General features: G+C 37.2%; 1 protein-coding gene across 45 annotated transcripts in view; it reads left to right on the top strand.

Moving 5' to 3' along the window:
- Positions 1-18,364, top strand: part of PTPRD (protein tyrosine phosphatase receptor type D) — a 2,344,803-nt gene that overhangs the window by 1,018,266 nt on the left and 1,308,173 nt on the right. The window lies entirely within an intron of this gene.

Here is an 18,364-nt window from a genome sequence, read left to right as displayed (position 1 = left end):
TGATATGAGTATTAGGAAAAGAAGCTTTATATTTTACTAAATGGAACTATTGTCTAAGAACAATCATTCATATAGCTTCTGATTTGGCAGTGATACAGTGACATCATTATAATAGACAGGAATCAGGCCTTTTTCAGGATTTTTAATTTAGAAAAACAGATTTTGTTAGTTTGATTCTCCTTTCCATTTTCTATAATATGTTTAAAAGTGAGGATGGATTAATTTTATAAGGCAAGGATGCTAAGAAAGGATCCACTATCACATCCATCAACCACAGTTGCCTAGAGCACTATTTGTTTCCTTCATGAAGAAAAATACTTTCTTGGATTCCACCTGCTCATTCTAGAATCATCTCCACCATAACAGGTGCAGATGAAAAAGCCGTTTTTCTAACAGTCCTGGAGTTACAAATCCAATTTGAGTTTAGTGATTGAGACCCTATGTTCTTTTTTTAATGTAACTTTGAAAAGCCTAGGGCTTTCTATGCAATTGGTTCTGATTAAGTATAAAACGGTCCTGTTATACGTTGCACCTTGTCATCAAGATTCCATTAGAGGCTTCATTGTATGATTTCCCTGTATAAAAATCTCTAGACTTCTGTCATACGAGATTTTGCAAAAGACATTCTACACTGTGTGGTCTGAGGAATACCTGCCTCAAGATTCCCTGAGGAATTAAATTGCAAATTTCATAGCTGCATTCTTAATCTACCAACTCAAATTTTCATATATCTCTCTCTCTCTCTCCCTTTCTGTCATGCACATGTATGTGCTCATGGGAACTCACATTTTAGCAAGCTTTTCTATAATTCCTGTATGTAGAGAAATTTTAGAACTGGCTTTCTAAAGGTTTAAAGACAGTCAGAGGTATCCTGTTTAAAGAACTTTGAAGTTTGACAGACAGATTTTGCACTAGGTGCAAATTACAGCCCTTTTCTTGTAACATCCTGGCGCTGGGACCCTAAATACCTTCTCAGTTTCTCTGAGTCCCAATTGTCTTATATGCAAAATGGAAATAATAATACCTGTTTTGCAAGGTTCTAAGATTTAGGGTACAAACGTCATTCCTTGAGTTGTTTAAAATGCGATCCTTACTATTTACCTCTGTGTTTTCTTTAGAACCAACAGATATCTGAGTAGCAGTAGTAACCTATTGTTCCCAGACAAAAATGAAGGTGGGGTGCTGTTTCTCGTGGCCCAATAGCAAGATGCAGGTGAACTGGGGAGGAAAAGAGTTTTTATTTCTGCTACCAGTTACAGGGAGAAGGCCTGGAAATTAACACCAGACCAACTCAAAATTACAGAGTTTTCCAGAGCTTACATATCTTCTAAGCTACATGTCTAAGTGAAAGTATGCATTCATCTAAATATGTAAGTAATTGACTTTTTAAATCTATAACTAAGGTCCGAGTCATGAAGACCTTCCTCTGGAGCCTCAGTAAATTTACTTACTCTAAATTGGTTGAGGTGCTGGGGTGATTATCCTTATCTTGTTTGTTTGGGGAGCCTCTTCAGACCCCCAGTAAATTTGTTTGTAGAGGCCTGGGGAATTTCTTCAACCCACAATAAAACTCCTTTAATCCTAAATGGGTCCTGTTAAAAATTCCGTCCTTATTTTGTCATGCTTTAAGGCCAAGGAAAGACCTAGGCAAAACTCTTGGTGGGCTTTTGTTACATCCCAGCCTTTGTATAAGGGCACTGGCTTTTAATATTTCACTTCACCACTCCGTCAGTACTGAAACAGTTGTTACGGAGGCCTGTGTTAGTGAGACCTGTCCTGTCACAGTATAGTACTTTCCTGCAGCCTCTTTTCATTTCTGGTGGAGAGTGTGCTCAGTTCATGGGGTTGAAAATGAATCCCTTACTTCTCTTTGCCTGCTCATCGTCTCATTTGAAGAAAGGGTTGTAGAAACATAATGGTCTTTTTTCAAAATGCTAGCAAAGATTTGAGCCTATCCTGTCATTTAGACAACTAATTACACCATTACATGCTGCAATTACAATTAAAGATTTTCAGATGATGAAAGGCATGTTCACTGCTTTCTCATTACCTGATATTTCCTTGCCAGCACTCAAGAGTATCATGATTTTGATGAAATGAAAACAACTCAAGGAGCTATATTTGCTCAGCAGCATCAACAGAACAGTTCAGAAAGCCCACTGCAATTCCCTTCTGCCCCATTGAATTTTTCCATTGAGCTATTTAAAGCCATAGCTTTCATTATTACCTCATGGAGCTTGTTGGCTGCCAAAATCATTAGTCTTTTCTGCTGATCCAGCATTGCCAATGTGAGGTATCACTACCTGTTAGGCATGTAGATCTATTTTGGTGGTAAGCCAGTTGGATTTGATCTTAAGTTGACTCTGAACAGATTATTCAATTTAAATCACTTAGTGCCTGCAGTTCTTGGCATATAATGTGCTTGCCTTAAGTATCCATTATTTACAATGTCTTCTTAGCAATAACAGGATTGGACAGATGGCCTAGAGCCAAAGGTACCCCCTTAAGATTCTCTACTCTCTCCTTTTTGACTTACTGCTTCCTGGGGTCACCCCTCTACTTCCCAGCCCTATAAATATCATCAAGACCAATTGCCATTCTGATGATTGGTCCATTTAAAATTATTAGTTTCAAGTAATTGTCTAACTCCTGCATAAAAATTCTGATGATGATTAGAAACTTCATACTTAGTCTTACCTTCTATGTGAATATAGATTTAAAAGTTCTTCCACATTTTATCAGTTATGACCCTGCTCCAAGTGACAGAAAACCTGATCTAACCTGTCTTGAGCAAAGTAGTGATTTATTGCCTCAACTAAATGAAAAGTGCAGAGACTTCTGGCATGGCAGAATATAGAGATTAAAAAACGATGTCATCAGGCCCTTGTTCCTCTCTCTCAGTTCTGCTTCACTGCTTTCAGACAGGGTTTCTCCCTAAATTCATAAAGTGACTGCACCAGCCTTGGGATCTTATATTGGTGCAGCTTCAAAGACTGTAGGAAAGAGTGCCAGTCATTGCTTAAGCATTTCAAGCAAAAATCCATTGCACCCCATTGGCCATATTTAGATTATATGCAGGCCATGAGCTCATCACTTCTGGTGAAGAGAATGGGGTACTCTGATTTATTTTGACCACCACCACATATCTGATCTGCTCTTGACTCAAGGTTTGATTCAGGTCTACTCATCCCACATGGGCTGAAAGTTTTGGTATAGGTCTCTAAGAAGAAATCAAGTATAAATTAATAAGGAAAGAGGAAACAAATTATTGAAATGCCTTTGTCCTTATAGTCAAACAAAATTTACCTTCTTAGATGTTTCTATCATCAAATAATAATTGATTCCCCCTACTCTGCAGAACAAAGCCTATATTTTCTTTTTCCTATACTCTGTCCATTTTTGAAGAAATAATAACGTTCTTTCAGCTATAATGAATTTAGGGCAGTTAATATGATCACCAAAATGTTAATGCAAACCTAAGCAGAATTAACAGAAATTTAGTATGTGAAACAATGATATAATCCCTGAAAGCACATCAGAATTACTTGATTGAGCACCAAAATGTAAATATGCCTGTGTATCAACCATACCATATCTAACACCCCATAATTTTGGAAGACCTCAAAGTATATGTGTTTTTCAAAAGCTTCAGAATAAGTCTCATATACAATTTTATTTATAAAATCATTGACCTTTATAGAATGAGAGAAACAATATTATTATCTATCTGGAAAGAGAATATCTGAACAATTTTGCATAGTACTAAATGTCATATTTTGGAGGTATTAATATAAACATAGCCTGCTAATAGGGAAATGGCCGGAGTGAAACTATGCCTTCTAAAAACAGAAGTAATTGACCACATAGATAATAAGAATAATCCAAAGCTAAAAGGGAAACAATAAATATTCAAAGCAGTTGTTTCAGAAAATGTTTAGTATTCATCTGTTGATTCATTTACTCAGTAAATATTTAATGAACACAAACTGTAAAATAGACGCTGAACTAGGTGTTAGCACTAAAATGATGAGTAGAAACAATCCTAGAGTCTGCTCTCATGGAGCTTAAAATCTAAGACTGAGATAGATAATATTAATGCAATAAGTTAGGCTGCTGTTGCTTGCAGATCCCAAATCAAAGTGGTTTAATAATTAGTAACTCATAAAATTATTAATTCAGATGTTGGAAAAGATTTGAGATTTGCTGTGGTTTGAATTAGTCCTCCAAAATGTTTGTGTTGGAAATTTAATTCCAAATGCAACAGCATCAGGGCGTGGGGCCTTTTGGGAATCGTTTTGGTGTCGAGGGCAGAGTGGCATGTATTTCTGCCATTATGAAAGACCTTGAAAGGGAGTTTTGTTCATTCTACCCTTTCACCTTCTATGATGTGAAGACACAGCATTCCTCCTCTCTGAAGGGTGCGGCAGTCACAGCAACATCTCAGAAGCCAGGACCAGAGTATCACCAGACACCAAATCTGCCAGTGCTTTAATCTTGGACTTCCCAACCCCCAGAACTGGCAGGAATGTCTATTGTTTATGAATTAGTCTCTGGCTATCTGTTATAGTAGCACAAATACACTAAGACAGAAGTTGATACCAGAGAAGTGAGGTGTGGCCTTAACAAATACCCAAAAATATACGAGTGGCTTTGGCACTAGGTAATGGGTAGAGGCTGGAAGAGTTTTGAAGTCAATGCAGAGTTTTGAAGAATTCACTTCCGTAATGCTATGAATGGAGCATTTGGGTGAGGGCTCAGAAGAAGAGAAGAGGTATAAGAAAAGCCTCAGTCTTCTTAGACATTACTTAAGTGATCATGATCGTGAAGACTTTTCTGATGAGGTTTGAGACAGAAATGAGGAACAAGGATATTTAAAACTGGAGAAAGGGTCATTCTTGTTACAAAGTGGCAAAGAACTTGGATGAATTACATCCATGTCCTAGGATTTTGTGGAATGCGGAACTTGAGAATGTTGAACCAGGATATTTGGCAGAAGAAATCTCTAGTAGCAGTGTTTACGATGCTGTGTGGCTTCTCAGGACGGCTTATTGTGAAATGTGAAAAGAGAGAAATGATGTCAAGATGCAATTTATAATTAAAAGGGAAGCAAAATAAGAAGATTTGGGAAATTTTCAACCTGGCCATGTAAAGAATAAAAAAGTATTTTGAGGAGAGAAAACCATAGGTTTGATATGGAGGTTACTATGGATAGAAGGGAAGCCTGTTACTCTTTGTCAAACAGTAGAAGGACCCTGAAGATATTTTGAGGAACATTCAGGTATTCTCTCCTATACAGGCGCAGAGTGCCAAGGGCCTGGGGGGTGAGGGCCAGGGACCTAAGTTGAGGCTGTGTATATGTATATAACTATATCAATACGTATATAACTATCTATATCTATATATTTGAATCTGTCATTGGGAAAAGGTGAAGGAATGTCTATGCTTGATCTAAACTAATTATCTAATTTTATGTGGATATTGAAAATCCACCAAAATGTCTGCTACAGATATTACTTAATAAATCAAAGAAAGTAATGTAAAATTACAAATGTGAACCATGCAAAAAGTCCTACACATTGTTTGAAAGTCTCTACTACGTTAATACATACAGTGTGGGGAAAGATTATCGTGAGGAGGCGTAAGCAGAAATGAAAGAAAATAAGCAGGATTTGGATGAGTGAGAAGTAGACAAAAAAAGTATTTTAGGTCAAAAGAAGAACATGTGAAAAATACCCTGTGGCTGGAGAAAACTGAGCAAATGAAGAATCTGAAAAAGTGTGGTGGGCCTTTGACTGAGTGAGCAATGGGTCTTTGCATTTAGATAAAGCTGGAGAAAGCCTTACATATATGGGTGAAGAGTTTTGTATCTTTTTTCTTAAGAATAGTGGCGAGTCATTGCAATATCTTTTTTTTTTCTTCTGTGAATGGAATTCAAAATGAACACTGGGAGAAAAGAATTTTCCCAGGTGAAGGATAATACTTTAACTTGGGTACTGGTAGTAAAAATGTAGAGAAATAGATTGATACGGCATTTATTTAGAAGGAAAACTTGACAAGATTTGAGATGCTTTGAGGGAATGTTTCAGGAAGCAAGGAAATAAGTGATATTGACGGTGACTTCTGGATTTCAGGCTTGCTGGAGTAACTGGTAGTCCAGGGAAATGGTACATTTTGAGACTCTAACAGAGTATCAGGAAAGAAGTAAGAGAATCAGGGAAGGAATGACAACAAGGCTAACAGGTTACAGATGTACCGTATTTGCTCTCCTTAAATCTGTCAGTGGTTCCAAAATCTGAGCAATGGCTTTCTTCAGCTATAAAAGCATAACCCAGATAGCTCATCACAGTCCTCAGAATTGAATGAAACTGTGTGACCAATCATTCTTGGTCCATGTGAAATCATTAGGTGTCTAGCCAGCAGCTATTTCTATAGGAAGCACTGGACCTTACAATAAAGTTTGGGAGCCACTTGGTACGGGAGGAATAGGCTACCTGCCCTGAAGCAAAAAGCTTCCAAGTTGGACACATGGGATTTAATCATTCAGCAGACTCTTCCACTGTCAAGTTGTTGAAAGGCCAAAAGGTAACACACAGTATGCTCTCAATGTACTTTGAAAGCATACACCCCTCAGACATAAGGATTTTTCTTTATTTTCTATCGATGATCTTATATCTTAGGGGAAAAAAAAGAAGCTTTATACGCTTATTCCAATTTGTGTGGCTACAGATGTCCCTCTTAGCCATAGATAGGTGGATACCATTTCACTGGTCTAATCCATTTAAAGAAAGTAAGAATATGAATATATCCTCTTGCTCAGACACTAAATACCATTCACTCAATATATTGTTAAACATGTAATCCATCCATTCATGTTTCACATATCTTTGTTTTATCTTAAATCTCTTCTTTGTATCCTACAGCTTTACACATATGTCTTACCCCTCTGACTGGTTATCCCACAATGTAGCTATTATTCAAAATAGCGCAAGTATTCAACATAAAAGTAACTTGTAATCCCTGCTCTGTGGGAACTGGTACTTAGAGTTCCCATTAACACAGTGGGATGTTATACACTTAACTCTACACCCATTCAAATGAAAGTATATGTATAGTATGCACAGAAATCTACTCAAATAAGATATCATGATTTTTGAGATTTAGAATTGACTGCTACTTGAATTTATCTTTTGACAAGATAGAAACTGCTGAGAAAGAGATCATTTTATTTTGTGTTCATATTTCGGTGGTTGTATTATAGAACAAGAATTTTATCTGGTAAAGATAAGATCAAGCATTTATTTCCTTCCTCTTATGGTAGAAGCTATTATATGGATTTTAAATAATCAGCAAATTGTTGAATTAGCAATAGCAGAAACACACACACAATGTATTGTATAAATTATTTTTTTGGCATTGCTCTCATCTGTTGCTTCAGCCTTCTTGCACTGATATTTCAAGCATTGCAATTAATATTAACAGTGACAACTTCTTCCCCATATCATTTCTTTTTAAAAATCTGGAAAACAAGCTGGGCGCAGTGGCTCATGCATGTAATCTCAGCACTTTGGGAGGCCGAGGTGGGCGGATCACAAGGTCAGGAGTTTGAGACCAGTTTGGCCAGTATGGTGGAAACTTGTGTCTACTAAAAATAAAAAAAAAAATTAGCTGGGTGTGTTGGCACGTGCTGGTAGTCCCAGCCACTTGGGAGGCTGAGGCAGGAGAATCACTTGAACCCAGGAGGCAGAGGTTGCAATGAGCCGAGACTGCAGCACTGCATTCCAGCCTGGACGACAAAACAAGAGTCCATCTCAAAAAAAAAAAATCAGGAAAAGAAAACATTTGTTGATGAGTTATTATTTACCAAATGCCACATTAGGTGTTTTTAAGTACTGTAATGTTTATGGTAATTTCACTATATCCACCAACGTTTCTGATACACGCATATTAGAACAGAGTTTTGGCATACAATAATTTGGTAAGGAATATCATCCCTTTATGATGATGTAGGATTTTTGGCCACACAATCGAAGCTGCTTTTGTCAAGATGAACATATTGCTATCTAGTAATAAATACCATTTTTAAAGTGAAAGTAAAAAGAATTAAGATCTGATATGTGATGTCTATCTCATAGAAGTTCATATTCAGATAACATGTTTTTCCCCTCACCTTGGGAGCAGTATCATAAAAGGGAAAAGTTAATCACATAGACTTCTAATTCAACTTGGTGATTTACATACATGTGGTTGTTTAGGCAAGATATACTGCATGAATATACAATCTATTTATGTTAATGATTTGCACTGGAAAATACATCACATTATCCTGAAATAGTCTTCAAGGAAATGAACTTTCTAAATTTCAAGCAGATGATTTTACTAAAAAAGAAAAAAAAATTGTGATTAGTGTAGGAGATTTCCTCCTGTTCTACATTCATTGAGCCTTACCCTGTAACTATACATACATGGGGTAACCTAAAACCTTTAGGAAATATTTTTAATTATGACTTTCCTTAGAAGATGAATAATAAGATTAACCAGACTGAGCAGAGTGAGCCAGAACTCTCTCTCACTGAGAGAGAATCAGACTCCTTGCTTATGATAGCTATAAATAAGTAATATCTGCTATAATCACTTTTAACCTTACATTTTGATTCTATATGTGGCGGCAATGCAAGGAATTAATATATGTGTTATTTTGAAAATGTGCCTAGATTTTGGAAGTTGTTTGAACTTTTTGATATTTGGTGACTCCCTGCGGTCTATAAACTATACTTCAAATTCCTCAGCAAGTGTCAACTTTAATTTCCCTACACACTTCTCTGTATGTATGTATGCATGTATGTATGTATGTATGTATGTCCGTCCGTCTGTCCCCAAGACAGAGTCTCACTCTCTTGCTCAGTGAGCATGAGTTGGAGTGCAGTCGTACGATCTCAGCTCACTTCAACCTCTGCCTCTCAGGTTCAAGTGTTTCTCCTGCTTCAGTCTCCCAAGTAGCTGGGAATACAGGCGCCCACTACTACACCTGGCTAATTTTTGTATTTTTAGTAAAGATGGGGTTTCTCCATGTTGGCCAGGCTGGTGTTGAACTCCTGACCTCAAGAGATCCACAAAGTGCTGGGATTGTTGGCGTGATCCACCATGCCTAGCCAGCTTCTCTTTCTAATTTCATCTTTTAGGTCTCATACCTTCCCATTTAGCATAATGTTTCCCAAGGACACTCTGTTTCTTAGATCTTACTATTCCTTCTCCATGAAATTTCTCTCTCCATTCAAACCTAACAGTTCCTTAACACTTGCTCAAAATCACATCCTCTGGGAAGTCTTCCAAATCATTCTTACCTCCCATAGTGCAACAGTTACATCTATATCTATATTTATACCTACGGAACTGTCTCATTTATTGTATAGTTTTTCAGGCATCCTGTTGAGCTACCTGGTATAATTTTTGAGGTCAGGGTTTTTGTCCTACATAAAAGGTGTGTCAAAGTAAAAAAGGAAGCAAGCCAACATTTTAACCTTCTGTCTGTTTTTTTTTTACTCTTAAAAATGTATACCTTTTTTGAGAAAAAAAATACACACCATCAAGTGCAGTGTTTGCAAGTGAACAATTTAGTTGTTTTAATATATTTACAAGATTACATGATCATCACCACTATCTAACTTGGAAACATTTTTCGTACCCCCTCCCAACCTAAATAATGATTAAAAGTCACTTTTCATCCTCTCCTCCCCAACTCTGGCAATCAATGATCTTTCTACCCCTAAAGATTTGCCTATCTGGACATTTCATATAAATGGAAACATTTACATGAATCATATGTATGTAGCCCATTGTGTCTGGTTTTGTTTCCTTAGTATAATGTTTACAAAGTTTATCCATGTTGTAACGTGGACTGTATTCATACTTCATCACTTTTGATGATTGTATAATATTCCATCATCTGGATAGTCAACAGTTTATCCATTCACCAGTTTATGGGCACGTGGATTGTTTCCACTTTATGGCTATTGTGAATAATGCTGCTATGAACATACACATACAAGCTTTCATGTGGACATATTATGATCTTTTTTCTGTTATGCTTGTTTGTTCCCAGTATCTTTTGTATTGGAATGATTTGCCGTGTTTTGAGGAATTCACTTTATTGTTAAACTCTTTTTCTAGTATAAACCTTCCTTTTTATATCATGTGGTGAGCTCCTTAGAATTAGTGTCAACACTAATTCTTTATTGACAAGTGATGATTTATTTTTTCTAATTACTTATATTTTCTAATAATTAAAATAACTGCCCAGCAAATGGCTGAATCAGGTTATTTGTGCTTGTGGTATAATTGAGGCCCTGATTGTTTTTCTATTGTAGGATGATGCTTCCTACTAATTTTAGACAGTTGTTTTTTATGCTTTGCTGTGTCTAAGATCATCAACACTGATAGGAGGAGATGCACTTAGAATATAGAGGTGGCGACTTGCTCCTTTGCCTATGTTACCTAACATGGTTTGGGCCTACGCCGGTTGAGGGATGAGGCTGAACCTCCTTGACTTGTATTTTCTTTCATAATACAACTCTGAAACCTGCTGAATCCTATGTTTAGAAAATAACAAAAAAGGCCCTATACTTTGAATAAAGAGTGCTGCTTTCAAAACCTCAGTGAACCAAGGAAAACTTGCAGCTTGCTTTTACCCAAATGAGTCCAATTTAACATTTGAAAGAATAACTTGTGGCTGTATGTGCATGTTAAATGAAACTATTGATATAGATTATAAGGACTATGATGTAATCATTCCTTCAGCTGTATCTTGCTGCATATTTTCATAGTTTGTAGAGTTTTGTACCTGGCAGTAACAAGAAAGCTTATAGCCCAACCAGACCTTACTCTTTTTTTTCATTTTTTAATGAATGATGTACTTGTCTAAGGACCATACAGCTAAGAAATAGAACTGAGGATTAAATCCCTGTCTATGTGATTACAAATGCTCTGCTCTTGATCTTTTGCAACAGTCTTTATTGCTTTTAAATGACAGAGTCATGTCTGCTTCTTTATAGTTGGCTGCCCCTTTCATTAAAGGCATTGAAAATGAAAGGGATTTACATACTTCACATCCATTATTCCTGTATTTTATCCTCTTTAATTGTTTTCTAATTTACTCCAATTTAATTCCTATGTTTTAAATGACAGATATTTATTGAACATCTTTTATATATAGGTACATTCTAAGCCCTGGGAAATATTGTATAACATCTAATTCCTGACCCTAAAAAGTTTACAGTCTTATTTGTAGCATCAGAAGCTTATTTAAATAAATGTAATAAAATTTAATATGTGAATATTATAAAATCAATTTATTGACACTGTCTACTATTTGGAGTGTGAGCATGGAATATCTTTATATTCCAGTCACTATTTTCTTCCCAGATTTTATGTGCTGACCCCCCTCTTTTTCAACAGCTCTTTGAATGGCATTTTACTCAAATTTCACAAATTGTCCCCAATTTCGGTTAATCAAAGTTTTGTATTCAAGTATTTAAGCCTAATTCCAGTTCAATTTACAATTTCAAGGTCAATTCTTATCTCTTTTCCTTCCCTCCCCTCACTTCAGTCTCCTGCTGTACCCTCAGGGACTTGAAGTAAAAGGTGAAGGAAAAGTGGGGCATTGGTTGGATCTTAGAAACCATCCTCTCCTTGCCTTCTCTTTTAAGTTAATGAGAGGGAAAATCAGAAAAAGAGTAAGTCTCTTGTTAGGTAACTGGAAAAGATCAATTATTTTTCTTGCTATATAAAACTAACACCTGGCCTGTTGTCTGTGACCTAAATGAAAATGGTGGCAATCTCCAACCTATCCCCATGAAGAAGAGCTTATCTTCACTCAGCAAACTTCAGTATTTGGAAGTCCCGTAAAACACCTGGCCACTACTTCTGGCTGAACTTGTGCTGGTGCATCTCCCATTATGCATGTGTTGCTATATAATCCTTTTTCTTGTGGTGGTCCCAGGAAACCTGTATTTGTAAATCCCAACCTGCTCCTAGCATAAGTCTCAGATCCAGGGACACACGTGGCACCGATCTTCCTTACTTTTCAAAAGCTGGAAACAAAGGGAGGCTGGTGCCTTAAACTTTTCCCTTCTGGAAGTTTCTTACTTTGTCCAGTCTCGCCTATTCTCATTTTCCCCACTCTCTTGCTACATAAGGAGCCAAGATCACTGCCTAAGCAGATACCAACTGTGACATACAGTGCTGCTTTCTCTTTCTTGTAAGCTCTCAGTGTAGTTTTGGGTAATTCTTTTTAATCATCTGTCTCTAAAGGTTTGAATTCAGAAGGGAAACCACCTATTCCTTTCCCCAAAAGACGTTTTCCTCTCTCCTTACCCTCTTCCATCCACTGGCATAGGGTTAGAGGCAGCAGTAGGGAGTTTGTTGTCGGTTTCTGTTAGACCCAGTTCTCTTACCTGTCACTTCCCAGTAATTCTAGTGCTGAATAGGCTGTCCCTCAGGGCTGGTGGGTGTAGGAACTTTAAAGTGAAGTATTTTGTGAATTCAATTTCTCAGCTATAGGTCTGAGCCACAAGTCTAAATATATTCCCAAATTCCAGTCAACTTCCTGTTATACATGTAATAATAAAGATTCAAAGAGAGTTTTCTGGCCTATGGAAGAAGACACACTTGCTATTAGAAGAATGAAGAAAACAGTCCTGAAATAAAGGAAGTGGCATTTCAGGCAGTTTATCATAATGATATATATAGTTAAATAACTAAATAAGTATCCAAATTATAATAAATACACACACACACACATACACAAACACACACACATATGTGTATATATATATATATATATATACACATAAAGTGTTATATATCCACAGAACTCTCTATATAAATAATTATGCATTATATATATATATATATGCGTATATATATATATATATATACGCATATATATATATATATGCGCACACACACACACACACACACACATAATCATTAGTCGGGGGTGCATATATCATTTTTGCATTTTTTGGCAGAGATGGGGTTTCACCATGTTGGCCAGGCTGGTCTCGAACTCCTGGCCTCAAGTGATATATAGATATATATGATGATTTTATTCCTATAAAAATGTATAGAAATTTCATAGAGCTATTGAGATTATGTAATCATGGAAAAACCTGAGAAGATAGTTAATAAATAGACATTAGGACTTGCCTTTTAAGATTGCTAAGAAGGAGGTAGGAATTGGGAACTTCTGATTCTTTCGGTATTTCTAAAGAAAATGTGGATGACGGGGAGATGGATGCAGCACACTCCCATGGCACGTGTATACCTATATAACCTTCACATTCTGCGCATGTACCCAAGAATTTCAAAGTACAATTTTTAAAAGTTGTGAATACAAAATTAGGTACAAGGCTGTGGAAGAGCCTCATCGAAGTTCAGGGCTTTGAAGCGTAAGCTTTATTAGCTACATGGTGTATCCACTTCTGCTTGGAACGAAGTTTTATGCTACTGTTTTTCCCCCTCATCACTTCTCAATGCACTGGTTACTCTCTTGTTTTCACAATTGAGATCTTATTGGTTGGTTAACTGAAATTTCTGAAAAGCATGGAAATTATAAAATAGTAGACACACATAAACAAGAATATCCTTTAAACGTAAAATAAATATACATTTATTTGTCAATCTTTTAGTTGATATTCAAGCCTTTTTTCTTCAGATAGGAGATTAATCAGAAGTTATTTCATAGATATTTTTCTGCTTAATTTCCCCATCTTCCCCTTTTACAATTTGATTTTTCTTTCTTAATTTTGGACTAATGGTCTTGCATTCCCCCCCATGCTTTTATTATAAGTCACCTCAAAATTATTTAAAATACATGGATTAATGACTACCTTAAGACTATTTATAGATAGATTCTCTATTTTGAAGACTACTAAGGATAATGTTGGCATGCATGGCTGATTATCTCAGACCTTTCTGTACTGCTTCATTTTGTCATATGCCATACAAATAAAATTTAACTTCATCCTACTTAAAGACAATAATAATTTTTAGTTATTTTCTGTCTTTAAGAGTTTTTAAATCTAAAATATCTCTGGAATAATAAAGCTTTTGCCAAGGGAAGGGGAAGGATTTGAGCTGTTCTAGGAGCTGTGTAGTAGCTGTGTGCAGACCCTAGAGACCAATGGCAAGCTAAGAAGTGAAAGAGATGTAGTAATTGAGAATTCATCAGAATGGATTCTGAAGATATGTAGGGAGATATCAAAAGTGGCAACAGAAACGGGGAACAAGAAAAAGAGAAACTGGGAGATGATTGTGTTTTTAGACATGCTGACTTTAAGCTGCTGGTAGAATATGGAATAAGCCACTGCAAGAGCAAAACTTGAGTGAGTTTTGACTCTTGAACTCTTGGAGAGAGTCCTCAGAGTGGGCCACGGACATAGGAGTCACCACACATGTGTCATGGTGACGTGATTGGAGAGAGCAGATGGGACCCCAGGAAGGAGAAAAACTAAGAACTAGTGTCAGCTAAAGCCTACATTTATATGGTATCATAATGAGAGATAACTAATGATTAAGATTTTAGGATGCAAATTTGTGAGAAACAGTATAAGTGGGAAAACTAGCCAAAAGAAATCACGTGTTAAATGTAAATATGTAAATATTAGTTTATTATATTTTTGAAGTAGTTGTTGAAGAGTATCCAACTTTCTTGAGTAAATTAATGTGCCACTTAAAAAAATCGTATGTTGTAAAATACAAGTTTTGGTTACTTCCCTCTCTCTAACATACACTTTTTCTCTAACTTCTTTAATCTCTGTTATACTCTGCTGTTTCTCAGCACCTAGGACAGTGCTTAACAAGTCACAGAATGTAATGAATATGTAATACAGGAAAGTCATTCACATACATGCAAATTCATACTTCAGAACTATTGGGGAAGATCCGATCTCCAATGGCTTCACATTTTGACACCATGCTAATCTTTCTGGGAAAGCTCGCTCCCTCTCCCACTGTCTCCTGTCGTCTCTATTAGAAAAAATAGAAAGAATTCAGCTATTCAACAGTTGTACAAAGCAATTTAAGTGTTATTTGTTAAAATACAGTTTGTCTTACACTTTATTTTTACCTGACCCTCCAGCCCCACATTACAGAGAAGAAGGGAAAATGCTTCGAACTTCTGCTGCTGTAGAATTGTAGTTAGTTTTTAGAGAAAAATCCCATCAAGTGGATTCAAATTGATTCATTGATCTTTAGCTCTCTCATTACAGCAAAGTAATACATTATTAACATAGATGACAAACAAATGGAATATACACAAATGAAGCAGGAGGTTGACTAGGCATCTGCCATGGACTTTGGTATTGCATCTGCAAAAAAGATTTTTTTGAGACAGGGTCTTACACCGCCATCCAGGCTGGAGTGAAGTGGCCTGATCTCAGCTCACTGCAACCTCCACTTCCCAGGTTCAAGCGATTTTCCTACCTTAGCCTCCCCAGTAGCTGGGACTACAGATGCATCCCCGCCTATTTTTGGTAGAGACAGGGTTTCACCCTGTTGGCCAGGCTGGTCTTGAACTCCTGGGCTCAAGTGATCTGCCTGACTTGGCTTCCCAAAATGCAGGCATTACACATGTGAGCCATCATGCAGGGCCTGAAAAAGAGAATTTAATTTTCCTTGAATTTGGGTAAGCTCCCAGTCTGTCTTATACTATTTCTAAATTATCTTGAAATTCATATTAAATTAATATTTCATGCTGACAATTTTGTGTCATTTAACTTGCTTCTCCCATTTTTCCTTCATCTCCTTTCACTTGATTGTATAGTATGTTATCTCAGTGAAAAAAAAAAAACAAACAAACAGATTTGGAGTAAGAATGTCTAAATTTGTGTTTATATGGATTGTTAATTTGGAGCAAGCCATTTCATTTTAACTCTGAAAATTTGTTCTTATCTCTACAATGGGTAACCCTAACCCTATCTCAGGGAGATTTGTTTCAGTTTTAGATTAAATATTATATGTAAGGTACTTAAGTGTCATAAATACTGAGTCCTCATCAATGAATTAAAACATACCTGACTGTGAAACTTTTAAGAAAAATCCCCTTTTCTTCTTTCTTTCTTTCTTTCTCTTTCCTTTTCTCCCTCCCTTCCTTTCTTCCTGACTTCCTCCTCTTTTTCCAACTTTAATCAAATCATTCTACTAAAAGTGCCAACACAGGTTTCTACATTTGAAGCCGTTTGAGGTCGATTTTCCTCCAGTAGTTCTGAGGTAAGAATTTACACGTATATGAATGGCTTTTCTTTATTACAAATTTATTAAATCCTGTGACTGGTTAGGCAGTATGCTGGTTGCTGAGAAACAGCAGGGTATAAAATCAGACAGAGCCTTAACTTTGAGTCTGCTTTGCAAGCGTCATTATAAAAATAGTCGTTACTATTAGCACCCTACCCACACTGAAGCACAGCACTACCACCTGCAGAGATTTTCTGAGTTATATGAAAGAGAATAAAAATCAGGCAACTGCTCTGGCTAGTGGAGAGTGGGGCTGGAAACATCCTGGATGTTTTGTCATGTTAAACTTTTTTTATTCTAGACCACAGGTTGGTGAGCTGTGGCTTACAGATCTAATCCAATTCTTTGCCTGGTTTTGCAAGTAAAGTTCAATTGGAACTCAACCCTGTTCTTTCAATTACCTATTGTTGATCGCTGTTTTTGTGCTGCAAAGGCAGAGCTCAGTAGTTGCAGCAAAAGTTTATGGCCTGCAAGAACAAAACTATTTGTTGTCTAGCCCTTACAGATAACGTCTGTTGACTCCGCTCTAGAGGAAAAACTTTACCAATGTCTGCCAGAAAGCTTGTTTCCAAAACAAGCCAGAGACATGTTATAATTTCCTCCATTCTTTCTCCAATTAACTGTTCTTCACTTTGCTCATCCTTCAATTAAAGTGTCCCTTCTTGTTGCATGTGAAGAGAAGTCCCAAAATGGCCTCATAATTCCCTTGTTGTGACCCATGCCATTTGTACTGTCACAGACTTTGAGCCCTTGGGTTTTCCCATTTCTTTTCGTTTTTATTTTGAGCCCCATTCTCCCCTCACTCTACCAAAAAAAAAAATTGAGGAGCAATATTTGGTCAGAAAATCACTTAACTGTAATTCAGAGGAGCTGGTGAGTGGTAGAGTCCAAACAGGACACTGGAGCTGCGTATGGTTAAGAACACACAGAAGCTCCCAGACAGCTGCTGGTACTGTTAATATAAAGCCAAGGCCTACTCCTAGCCACTCTAACAGGATGCTCCAGGCTATAAGCAGCTATGGGTATTCACATTTGAGCAGCACCTCGGACACCAGCCAACAGGCCTTCTTGTTCTACCTGGGATCTCTGCACTCCAGCGGGTGCTTCTGCTCCCTGGCCCATGTCCACGCTCCCCTGGCGTTGTGTGTACTGTCTATATCCCCTCTGTGATGCACTTCCAACTTTAGAAGGAGATGTCATACAGTGGAAACAAAACTGGATAAGGACTGGGTAAAGGCAGGTCCAAGCACTACTTAGGCACTTTACTGGTTTGGTGACTTCCAATAATTTGACCTTCCCTCTAGGCTTAAAAGTCATCACTATGGATTTAAGAGTCATTTAACAACAGTGATGATTTTTGGCCCGGTAAATCAGCAGGCACAAGGCAAGTATTTATTTTTCTTCCTCGCAATAATTCTTTAATACTGTGTTGACCAAATGTTAGAGAAAAGCACACTTAATAAGTAACCCACGGCCACATTGCTGTTAACCAACAGGTAACTCCCAACTCCATTTGACTCTAAAATCCCTGCTTTTTCCCCAAGAATCTATTCTGTTAATTTGTAACAATTGACCCTAAAGAAACATGGCAGAACTCCGAGAACTGAGGCTTGTGGAAGCTCCTGAAATCTGACTTAGTTTGCTAATATTGAATAGATTCCACTGAAATATTTGACAAAGTAAGTAAACTGCGCTTTTTAACTCTGCATTCATTGAGTTTCAGTAAGCTGGGCTTTGACAGTTACAAAAAATTATGGTAGTTAAAAACACTAGCTACGGAAACACAGCCGGGTGTGGTGGCTCACGCCTGTAATCCCAGCAATTGTGGAGGCCGACATGGGCAGATGACCTGAAGTTAGGGGTTTGAGACCAGCCCGGTAAACATGGCAAAAACCTGTCTCTACTAAAAATACAAAAATAATCAGCCAGGTGTGGTGGGGCATGCCTGTAATCCCAGCTACTGGGGAGGATGAGACAGGAGAATCGCTTGAACCTGAGAGGCTGAGGTCGCAGTGAGCCAAGGTCATGCCACTGCACTCCAGACTCGGTGACAGAGTGAGACTCCATCAAAAAA

Source organism: Cebus imitator, unplaced genomic scaffold (genome assembly GCF_001604975.1).
Source record: "Cebus imitator isolate Cc_AM_T3 unplaced genomic scaffold, Cebus_imitator-1.0 Scaffold164, whole genome shotgun sequence".
Taxonomy (NCBI): Eukaryota; Metazoa; Chordata; class Mammalia; order Primates; family Cebidae; genus Cebus; species Cebus imitator.
Note: the sequence above shows the minus strand (reverse complement) of the source record. Positions and strands in the feature narration are given on the sequence as shown.